Raw genomic sequence first — 10563 nt, 5'->3', positions numbered from 1 at the left:
TTCTCCCTGTGACTTTCTACCTTATATGTAATTTGACAATCATAATATGAGTTATCATTTTGCTCAACGTAACTGTTCAATTTCAAGTTGTACATAGAGGTCAGGAGACAGAAGTGGCAGAGATTAAGAGAAAGAAAATTCTGTGCTATGAACTTTGCACATCATCTAATTTAATCCTCTCCATCATAATGCAGCCCGAATATCAGAAAGTTTGGTAGGAGTAAAATAGAACAGGGATCCTTCTGGTGACAAGAAACAGGGATGCTCGGGCCTCGGGCCTTGATCTGCTACCCAATGAAGGGGAAGACATCTCTTATTCCCTGTCCTCCTTTGCCAGCAATGTATGGATCGCTCATTTGCGTGTACTTCCCTCATTCCCTTACTCAGTTGTGAGGATCAGGTATACTGTGACAGCAAATGAACAACCAGGGTATCGCCAAGGTGAAAGTAGTTGCCAATCCGTATCCTACACCAGGAGAAAAATCCCCTAAAGTCTCAAAAACACCATACTCACGACCCAAAGGAAAATCACCAGACCCTGGTCTACCCAGCTAGTCCTACTCTTTTGCAATGGGCCAGTCTGCTTTTCTCCATCAGAGTGGTGTCCTCTTCAGCTCTTCTCCTAAAGCTGAGTTCCTTTGCGTTTTCCTTTCCTTCTCAAATAAAGACGGTACCTGTCAATTCACACTGCTGACGCAGCTTGAATCGTTACTGAAGCAATTCCACAGGCCTAGATGAGGGGTAGTGTAGATGCAGAGGTGAGGCAAGTGAGGGAACAGATTTATTTATTTTTTGCTGATTTATGTGGCCCTCCAGCAAGGCTGACCCTGTCTTTGAATTCCTTTCACAGGTACTTCCTGAGTTTTTAATTTCATTTCTGCCACCACTGCTCAATGAACTACTGAGCTTTTCTAAACCTCAGTGTCCTCATCTGAAGAACAGAAATAACTTCTCACTTTATGTCAGTTTCCTCCCATACTGCTTGTTACCTTATAGCTGTTAAATAAATGACTATGCTGTTCTCCTCCTCCACTAACTGAAAGTGATCAAACAGGTCTCTGACTGAAGGAAATACTTCTTTCTCATGTTGTAAATTGTGAATTAGGAAAATGTGGGTGGCATGAAATACATCAGCAGAATTATATCAACAGCCAATGAATTCTCTGCCTCTGAAATCAGCAAGCACAGCTGAGCATGCAGTTCAGCAGTAGACTGCTTGTCTAACTTGCATGGAGAGGGCTCCATTCTCAACACCACATGCAGACACACACACACACTCTCATCTGGCACAAAAATGCCATTAACTACAGAGTAAGGGAGATGGAAAGTACAAATAATCTATTGATCCCATCACAATGAGAATCACACCCCCAAATTGTAAAGATAACTCCTAACTACAGCATCTCCCACATTTCACGACTTGAAGATTGGTTTCAAGAGAAGACACAGTAAGGCTAGGGAGCATTAGCTCTGGAGTAGGTACTGCCCAGGCTTATAGAGGGTAGAGAATCTCATCTGGCATACAGTATAAACAAAGCAGAGAGAAGTAAGACACAGGAATTCAGAGCTCAAAGGATATTACTGACCAATGCAGGAGGCTTTCAGAGACAAAGAGAGCACTACAGGCCAGTGGAGTCAGAAAATAATAATGGCCTCGCAGGGATGTTGAAACTGGGATATGTGGAGCAAAGGGCGGGTTTCTAGAGAGAACTGCAGCAAGATCACAAGCAGGTAGCCAACAATGTGCCTGGTTTATTTAGAGGAGAGCTTTCTAGTTCTACAGAAAGTGTGTATCTTGAGAAGAGGAAAACAAATTTCAATAGAAAGCATGGGGCTAAAAATACAAAGACCTTGAAAATTTGCCCTTAACATGGTTCATTAGAGGAACATGAGCCATGTTAGGAATTGAGAGTACAGCACTTCTGAAGAGCCTTCTTGAGCATAGATTAGATTAGGAGTTTAGAGCCTGTCCTGCCCTGCAACCTGTCTTTGTAGGGCCAGTGGCTAAGATGATTTTTAAATTGTTAACTGATGAGGTGGGGGAGTGAAGAAGAATATTTCACAACCCACGACCACGAAGTAAAATTAAAATGTTAGTATCCACAAATAAAGCATTATTGGAGCACAGCCATGATCACTTGTTCTTATTCTCTGTGGCAGCTTTCCTGCTACAATGGCAGAACTGTGATGGAAACATATTCACTATCTGCCCTCTACAGAAACTGTTTAGACTGATGAGGGAAATAGGGAGAAGAGAGTGACTAGGACCAGGGTTGGCTGAGTCAGGCTTGGGCAAATTAAGGTGAATGAGGTGCTAAAATATAATACCCTAGTTAGCCAAATAATATTTTAATGCAATATTTAAAAAATCAAATTAATACAAAAAATCCATGGTGAACAAAACACAGAAATTAAAATGGAGGATGCACAGTAGTGCCATGTGGTGGCAAAGGGGATGGGACAAATTAGTTCCATTTTAAATTCTAAGGCCACTATTTCTACTAACAGAAGCTACTCCCTCAAACAAAAAATATAGGTAATGAAATGTTAAAAATCTCATAGCTGCACTTCTGCTCTGTATGGTCTCCTGTACTCTTGGAATCCTTAACTTTTAACAGAGCCCAAGTTAATTACTTTCATTTTTCAAGGATACTTCAAATTAAAATGACCAGTTCTGTAGACCATCTATAGACCATCTGTTTGGATTTAGTTATAGAAAATGGTGTTTTCCCCCTAGTGGCATTTTCCTTCACTCCACTGTCATGCAGGCCTCTGTTAAGAACTGAGGTCACCCATCTGCCATCCCTATCATCTCTCTGGATTTTGCCAACTGTGACTCATAAGTCAGTCAGTTTTCCAACAGCTCCTTCTCACATTAATTCTCCTTATTATCTCTGCTTATTTTAGCCTGGTGTTCAAAGCTGCTTGCCTAGCTGTCTCCAGGTAGCAGAAGGCATTTTGGGTAGAGTAGACAGAAAAGGTATAAATATGAGCTTAGTTGATGTTAAGGTTTTTGTCAGTCTTAGAGAAACCAAGAGTTTCTTAAACTGAAACCTTTCCAAAGAAAGTAACTTTCCATCACTCCCATACTGTACCTATGCTGATAATTATTAAAATCTGAATACCAAAGTTATTTTTATACTCAGGAATAAGCAATATATGACTCCTAATATGGCCTTAAATACTTCACTAATCCTTAGGCATTCTCACCCTAAAATACATGCAATTTTAAATAGTTACTTTGACCATTAATAGCAGTAAAAGAAGCTTATCAGTTGCCTAGATGGGGGGGGGTCAGTAAATTTTGGTAAAGGCCAGATCCTAAGTAATTTAGTCTTTGTGAAGCCTACACTCTCTGGCATGATTATTCAGCCTTGTCATGGTAGCATGAAAGTAGCCAGATAATATATAAAGGAATGGGTATGGAATGGTTTCCCAATAAAACTTTATTTATACTGTGGCATTGTGATGTAATATGAAAAAATATAGCATTCACATTGCACACAGTACTGGGTTGGACCCCCAGAATTGGAAAAGGAGGAAAGGAGGGCTGAAGGTTGAGCTGGTCCTCAGCGGCTGATGATATGATCAATCATGCCTGTGTGAGGAAGCCTCCATAAAGGACCAGGTTCAGAGAGCTTCGTGATTGCTGAGCATGTGGTGCCTGGAGTGTAGCAGGCTGAGGAAAGTGTAGAAATGCCGTGCCCCTTCCTACATTTCTTACCCTGTGCTTCCTTTCATCTGGCTGTTAGTATCCTTTGTAACGCCCTTTCTAATAAACTGACAAACATAATTAAAGTGCTTCCCTGAGTTCTGTGAGTCAGAGTCACTCTAGCAAATTAACAGACCAGAGGAAAGGTCTTGGGAGCTCAATTTCAACTTCTCAGTCAGAACTGCATGAGTCAGCCTGAGGCTTGAAACTGGCACCTGAACTTGGGGGCAGCCTTGCGGGCCTAGACCTTAACCTTACTATCTTTCTCCTGAAGTATTTTTTGGTGTCTGGTGGAGAGACCTCAATGCAGTTGCTGTAGTGAAAAATAGATTATTTTTAAAAATTGGATATACACTAAAATTTGCTTTTCATATAATTTTCACATGCCTCAAAATTGGTTTTATTGTTCCACCATTAAAAAATGTAAAAAATCCATTCTTAGCTCACAAATCATACAAAAAATGGCATGTAGGGAAGCAGGCCCAATTGGCCCATAGGACATATTTTGTCCACCTCTGGTCTAGGTTTAAAAATCACACAAGATTGTAACCTCCAGTCATCTATTTCACAGAAGTAAAGGTATCAGTAGATAAGTATATTAGTGTAAGGATGTGATTAAAGCTTTCTTGGGAAGGAAAGAAAAATCTAGATGAATTTTCTTTAATAGGGGGATAATTTTTTTGACTGTGTTCCCCCAAATCTTTATTGAGCAAATATTATGTCGAGGGTTGCACCCTTATCTGTGACAGGACAGTTTGGTAAAGAATGGTCAGAAGAGATTGCCTCATAGTTCTTGTCTTTACTATTGACCAACTCCAAAACTTAAGGACAAGTTGCCCATGGAGTGTGCTAATAACTAAGCCAGGTTTTTCTGGGTCCAAAATGACTGTTGTACAAACCAATGCAGCCATCCTGCCCTTGAAAAGATCCATATAGGCCAAACACTGCTCTGACCTGACCTGGTGGCCCAGCTTGACCACCAAAAGTATTTACTTCCATTCTTCTAGTCAGCTGAGCGTCCATAATGAGGTTGAAGCAGCCTTTCTCTGGAGTCTTCACTGGTATCCACAGGGAGAAAACAGAAGTCCCACAAGTACCAAGCTCTTCCTCAGACTACAGCTCCATCAGCCCTCTGGCAAGGGAAGGTCAACAGAAGAGGAGTACACTACTCCCATAATTCACACCAAGGCAGCTAGGAGTAGCTAGGAGCATAAACAAAGCCTGGTACCCAGGACAAAAGAGAGGATACAGCCTGGTAGGGTTTATTCAGAAAGGAAAGCACTGGGGTGGGCTTGTTTGGATCTGTACAGCAGTCCCTCACACCTGCCCTTACAGAGAGAAACAAGTATTTGATGACTTGGGTCAGTGAGATGTTCTTCAAATTCACTGATAGCTGGTAAATTTCAGGTGATTCACCTGAATTCCAGAACATTACAGCACTCTTAATGTTCCTATCAGAAACCCAGAGATTTACTTGCTATCAACTAGAACAAAGACCTACCATCTCAATAAAATAAAGGATTATCCTTCAAAATAGCATTACCAGACTTCTGACTCAAAAATTTGTTCAATGGTCCTTGTTGGACCTGAGTCAGGGGCTAGTAACATGTTGATCTATATATTAATGATGTAACAGGTATATGATTTCTTATTAATTCCTAAAGTTCACCTTTGCAGATAAGACTCAACAGAAGATTGTGTGAAATTCAACATAAAATTCAACATCTTGTCAGAATCATGTTTGGAGGCAGAAAGTCTCAGTTTGGGGTACTTTGAATGTTTAAACATAGCCTGTTACATCCTGTAATCAAATTAACATTAATGTTTTACAGAATTGGTGTTCTGGATTAACAAATAATGGAATAGAGTTCGAATTTGGTGGCAGCAATAGCATGGCCACTGAGTTAGAGAGCTGCCGATTCTCAGCTGGAGCAGTGAGGTTTTTCCCAGCCTCTTTCAGGACCATGGCCTCCAGTGAAGCCTCAGGGTTCCTGCTAGAAAGGGTGCAGCTGGTGGCCAAGACCAACTTGTTATGGAGCCAGAAGCTTTCCTTTTTCCTTAAAGACTTTAAGTCAAATACGATCCAACCAAACTCAGGCAGGAAGGACCTCCTCTATCAGACGGATAATCTGTACACAGTGAAAGCCTGCACCTATAAGCATATGAACACAAATGAAAGGTCAACCTTGGCAAGAGGGTCCTTCGGTGGGCACTGGTGAGACCCTGAAAAGATTTCCTCCCATCATGCCTACTGATGGATGTTGACATTCCAAGACAGGCATTTCTCTTACAAATTTCAGGAAATGGGATGAACATTGTTCCCATATTGGTTAAATAAAGCTTTGCTGTCCATCCTCCCCCCAAAACAAAGGCATACAACCCTCTCTCCAGGGAAGAATTTTGAGCCAGTTAAAGAAACTATAGCATTGTAAGTCAGGTGGCTGGACCTGATCAGAGGAAAACTTCCCCAAAAGTAGCCCATGTAGATAGACTCCTGGTTCAAACTTCAAACTGCTGTGAGCCACCAGCCCTAGTCACCAACTTAGCATTCCTTCTTCCCCCACTGCATTTACCAGGTGTTTGTCAGGATTGCCCTTCACCACCAGGAGGAAAATTAACATTCCCCTGCTCCCAAACCTCCCCTCCTTCAGGCTGGCCCCAACCCTGAGGATCCTCCTATAGCTTATGGGTAAGTGAGCCCTGGCCCTGAGCCCCCTTACAGAATGTGAGTCAACAAGCTCCTTTAATTCAGGACTTTGATGGCTGTGGCCACTTGCCAGCCTTCCAGATCTTGGGGGAATGTTACCTCTGGTCTCTAGTCAGTTTTCCTCTCAACCTTTTTCTCTTCAGCTACATTTAGCTCAGTCAGGACACAAAAGCAAAGGTGTTGGGTAAGTCTGATGATAGTAGCCAGGATTTTCCAAACAAAGGGTGGCCTACAGGACTCTGGCAGGCAAACACCCATGAAGTAGACAGGAAACCCAGAGAGGGAGATTCCAATGCCAATGAGGGAATTGATGCTATCACTGAAGAGAGGCACAGTCACCAGAAACATGGAGCATATGAAGAACATGATGGGGAAAAAGAGGCTCAGCTGGAAAGGTTGGGGCCATTTAGGTTCCTTCCAGTGAAGGTAGAGCTGTCCAACAACAGGAGGCCCACAAAGAACCAGCAGCAGAAGATGAGGTAGTTGAGGAGCAGGGAAACATCCTCCACAAGAGGTGGATGAGCATCATAGTGCTACTGGACATTAAAATAGGGATGGGAGTAAAATGCGCACCATGGATCATGGACAGAAGATCTGGGAGATGGCCCTCTTGGGAGCCCACAAAATACAATCTCGATGAAGAAAGGTAGATATGTTGAGGCCCCCAAAGCAAGGCAGGGCGATGGCAATGGGGATGATCCAGCTGAACTTGCTAAACGTCTGGTCAGCAAATGTCACAGCGACTGCATCGCTGTCAAGGATCTCAGAAATGCTCAGCACTGTGTAATAGGCCACAGTGGTCAGGTTGTGGATCAGCATCACAATTGGCATAGAGACCCAATAGCCACGTGTTTCTTTATGGGTTTTTGATTGCTTCTGTTACAAAATTAAGGGTATCCCAACCTGTAAAGTTAAAAATTAAAAAAGGGCTAGCAGGGCAGTTTAGCACAGTGGTCCTAGGTTTACTCCTTAGGGAGAGAAGGCAGGAGGGAGAGGGGTAAGAGAGGAGAAGAGAGAGAGAGAGAGAGAGAGAGAGAGAGAGAGAGAGAGAGAGGTTTCCCACATTCCAGAAGGAACCCTCAAAGGTGTTTTAAAAGTGTTCAGTGTCCCTGGCAGTTTAACAAGGCCCATGGTAACAACGGCAATGAGTGCGAGGACCTTGACATACGTAAACATGTCCCGTACTCCTGAGCCCCACTTGATGTAGGCACAGTTCACAAATGTCAGCAGAAATACACAGGCAGCAGCACGGAGATGGCAGGCCAGGTATGGGGGACCACAGGTGGGAAAGGAGGGCTGGATGATGCAGTTGGCGAAGGTGACAGCAATGATGGCCTGACTGGTAGGCTCAACAATTAGCAGGGAGGTCCACGGGCGGATGAAGGCAAGGAAGCCCCCAAAGGCCTCTACAATGTAAGCATAGCTGGCCTCCGACTTGGTGATGGTGGTCCCCAGCTCCGCATAACAAGGGGCACCCACGGCAGAGTCCAGCCATGGCCCACAACACCAGTGACAACCTGTAGGACGCAGTGTTGCAGCACCCCCTTGGGAGAGACAAAAATCCCTGAGCCAATCATGTTGCCCACCACCAGGCTAACCCCATTCAGCAGGGAGATCTCCTTCTTTAGCTGCATAGTTTATGAGGACCCTTCAGGTGGCAAGTTGACATCTTCTTCCACCCCGGTCTGGCTGGTACCAGGGAGGAGATGGACAGTGGGTGCAGTGTCGGGACAAAGGCTCAGTGCCATCGCTGCTGACCAGGTGGCATTGGGACTCCAGAGATCTCCGCGGCCTCAGGCGGTCCTAGCCTCAGTGCCCAGTCATTGGCCGCCCCTGGGACTAGGACCTTCATTCTGGATGGCCGTTTCCGATCCTACACAGGGCCTCCACCTGGGGATGTTCCTGCACAGAGCTCTCAATTATTTTGCTTTTTGAGAAAGGGTCTCACTATGTAGCCCTGAATGGCCTCAAACTCATGGCAGTCTTCCTGCCTCAGCCTCTTGTGTGATGAGATTGTAGGATTATGGCATTTAGAGGGATCATTTAATAAGCTAATGGCATATTTATATAATGGCTTATCATGCACTTACGAAAAAGAGCAAAGTAGATGGCTGCCTGTAATCTTGTAGGTTTCTATTTGTTTCTGCGGCACTGGGGATAAAATCCATTGCCTTTTGCTTGTTGAGCAAGCACTTTACCATGGAGATGTGCCTCCAGCCTTCACGATGTATTTTCAAGTGAGAAGAGTAAATTGCAAGGAAGTATGCATCATAAAATCCCATTTTTTGTAAAAAACAATCTTCTCTCTTATTTCCATCTATAGCATTTGTAGGGTGGGAGTTAGAGAAGATAATTTAATATATAATGATACATGGTATTCTTACATATGGTAGCAAAAAAGAAACATAATTGTGCTCAGCCAGATCCTGATATAGGTTATTACAAAGTAGTGCAATTTCAGATGACATTTACTTCTTACAGTTTCATGTACTCCTTATTTAAAGAATAGTAAGTGTTATAGTCTGAATTTTGGTGTCCCCAAATTTATAAAAGATGTGATAAAAATATAAAGTGGAAATTTATTACAATACAAATACATACATTACTGCTAACCCCCTCAAAATATTCTCCCTTGTTTCAAACATACTTATCCTGTTACACATTTCTACTTTCTGAAGCAGTTATTTGCAAAGTGTCATAAATGTCTCTGCATGGTGTGATAAAAAATATGGAAAAGGGCTGGGGATTCAGCTCAGTGGTTCCACTACCTGCCTCGCAAGCACAAGGTCCCCCAAAAAAAAAAAAAAAAAAAAAAAAGGAGAATGCTGCTGCCAAGTGCCATCCAATGGAAAGGCAGATAAATAAAACCATTACAGTGTGTCTTCATCCACCTTATGACAAGACACCTGGAAAGAGGGCTTCTAGAACTGCTTCACCAAGTGGTATGAACTATTTGCAAGGTGAGGGGAGTATCTTGAGGTACATTAATAGCAGTGTACCTTTTACTGTAACAAATTTTTAAAAATTTAAATATTTGCCGTATTTTTCACTACATTCATGGGGAGAATTGGTATATGCACATAACACATCTCAATTCTTTTTTTTATATCCTCCAACTTCCCCCTTTGCCAGCATCAGAATCATTTATTTATAAGTTCTTATAAAATTAATCATCATAATACAGATTAATAACCTGATAAACAGACCAAAACGCATCTAAACACATGACAATTATACTAAATCAAGGTACATTATTAGATACATTGTCTATGCTGATGTACAATATTGCTTTTCTCTTTTTACCTTTTGTCTGTCTTTTATTTTGTATTTATTTATATATTGCACTTATCATATGAGAAACCATGCAATATTTAAGCTGTGCATCTCATTTACTTCACTGAAGTTATGATCTCAAGGTGCATCCATTTTTGTACAAATGGCTGAAGTTTATCCTTCTTGATGGCATAATAGTACTTCAGTGTGTATAAACACCACATTTTCTTTATCCGTTTGTCTGTTGAAGCACATATAGGTGGCTTCCAAGATTTAGCTATTATAAACAGTGCTGCTATAAACATGGGTATGTATACATAACTGTGGTGTGATTCTACTCTTTCACAAAGATACCTAGAAGGGGAATGAATAACTGGTTTAAATGATATCTCTATTTTTAGTTTTTCAGAAATCTCCATACTGATTTTCATAGTGGATATATAAGTTTACACTCTCATCAACAATGAAGAAGGGTTACTTACTCTGCCCCCAGCTTCTGTGGCATTTGGTATTGGTTGATTTCTTGATGAAAGTCTTTCTTTCTGAAGTGAGATGGAATCTCACTGTTTTAATTTGTATTTCATGAATAGCAAGTGGTGAACATTTTTTTCATGTATATATTGGTCATTTGTATTTCTTCATCTGAGAAGTGTCTACTCATTTCAGATGCCCAATTTGGGACTGGGTCTTTAAATTTTGGGGTCTAATTATTTTCAGGTTTATTTTTTGTTTGTTTGTTTGTTTTTGGTGCCTGGTATTGAACTCGGTCCCTTGTGCTTGCGAGGCAGGCATGGAACCACTGAGCTAAATCCCTGGCCCTTTAGTTCTTTATATATTTTCTATATTATTTCTTTGAAGAATGGCTGGTAAA

At 41.9% G+C, this 10563-nt stretch overlaps 1 pseudogene; it reads right to left on the bottom strand.

The window, feature by feature from the left end:
• Positions 1-6527: 6527 nt before the first annotated feature.
• LOC104852728 lies at positions 6528-8053 on the bottom strand (annotated as a pseudogene).
• Between the last annotated feature and the right edge of the window lie 2510 nt (positions 8054-10563).

The sequence above is a fragment of the Fukomys damarensis genome, unplaced genomic scaffold (genome assembly GCF_012274545.1).
Source record: "Fukomys damarensis isolate Sample0158 unplaced genomic scaffold, DMR_v1.0_HiC HiC_scaffold_32, whole genome shotgun sequence".
NCBI classification, from domain to species: Eukaryota; Metazoa; Chordata; class Mammalia; order Rodentia; family Bathyergidae; genus Fukomys; species Fukomys damarensis.
The sequence above is the reverse complement of the archived record's forward strand: the minus strand, read 5'-3'. Positions and strand labels throughout refer to the sequence as shown.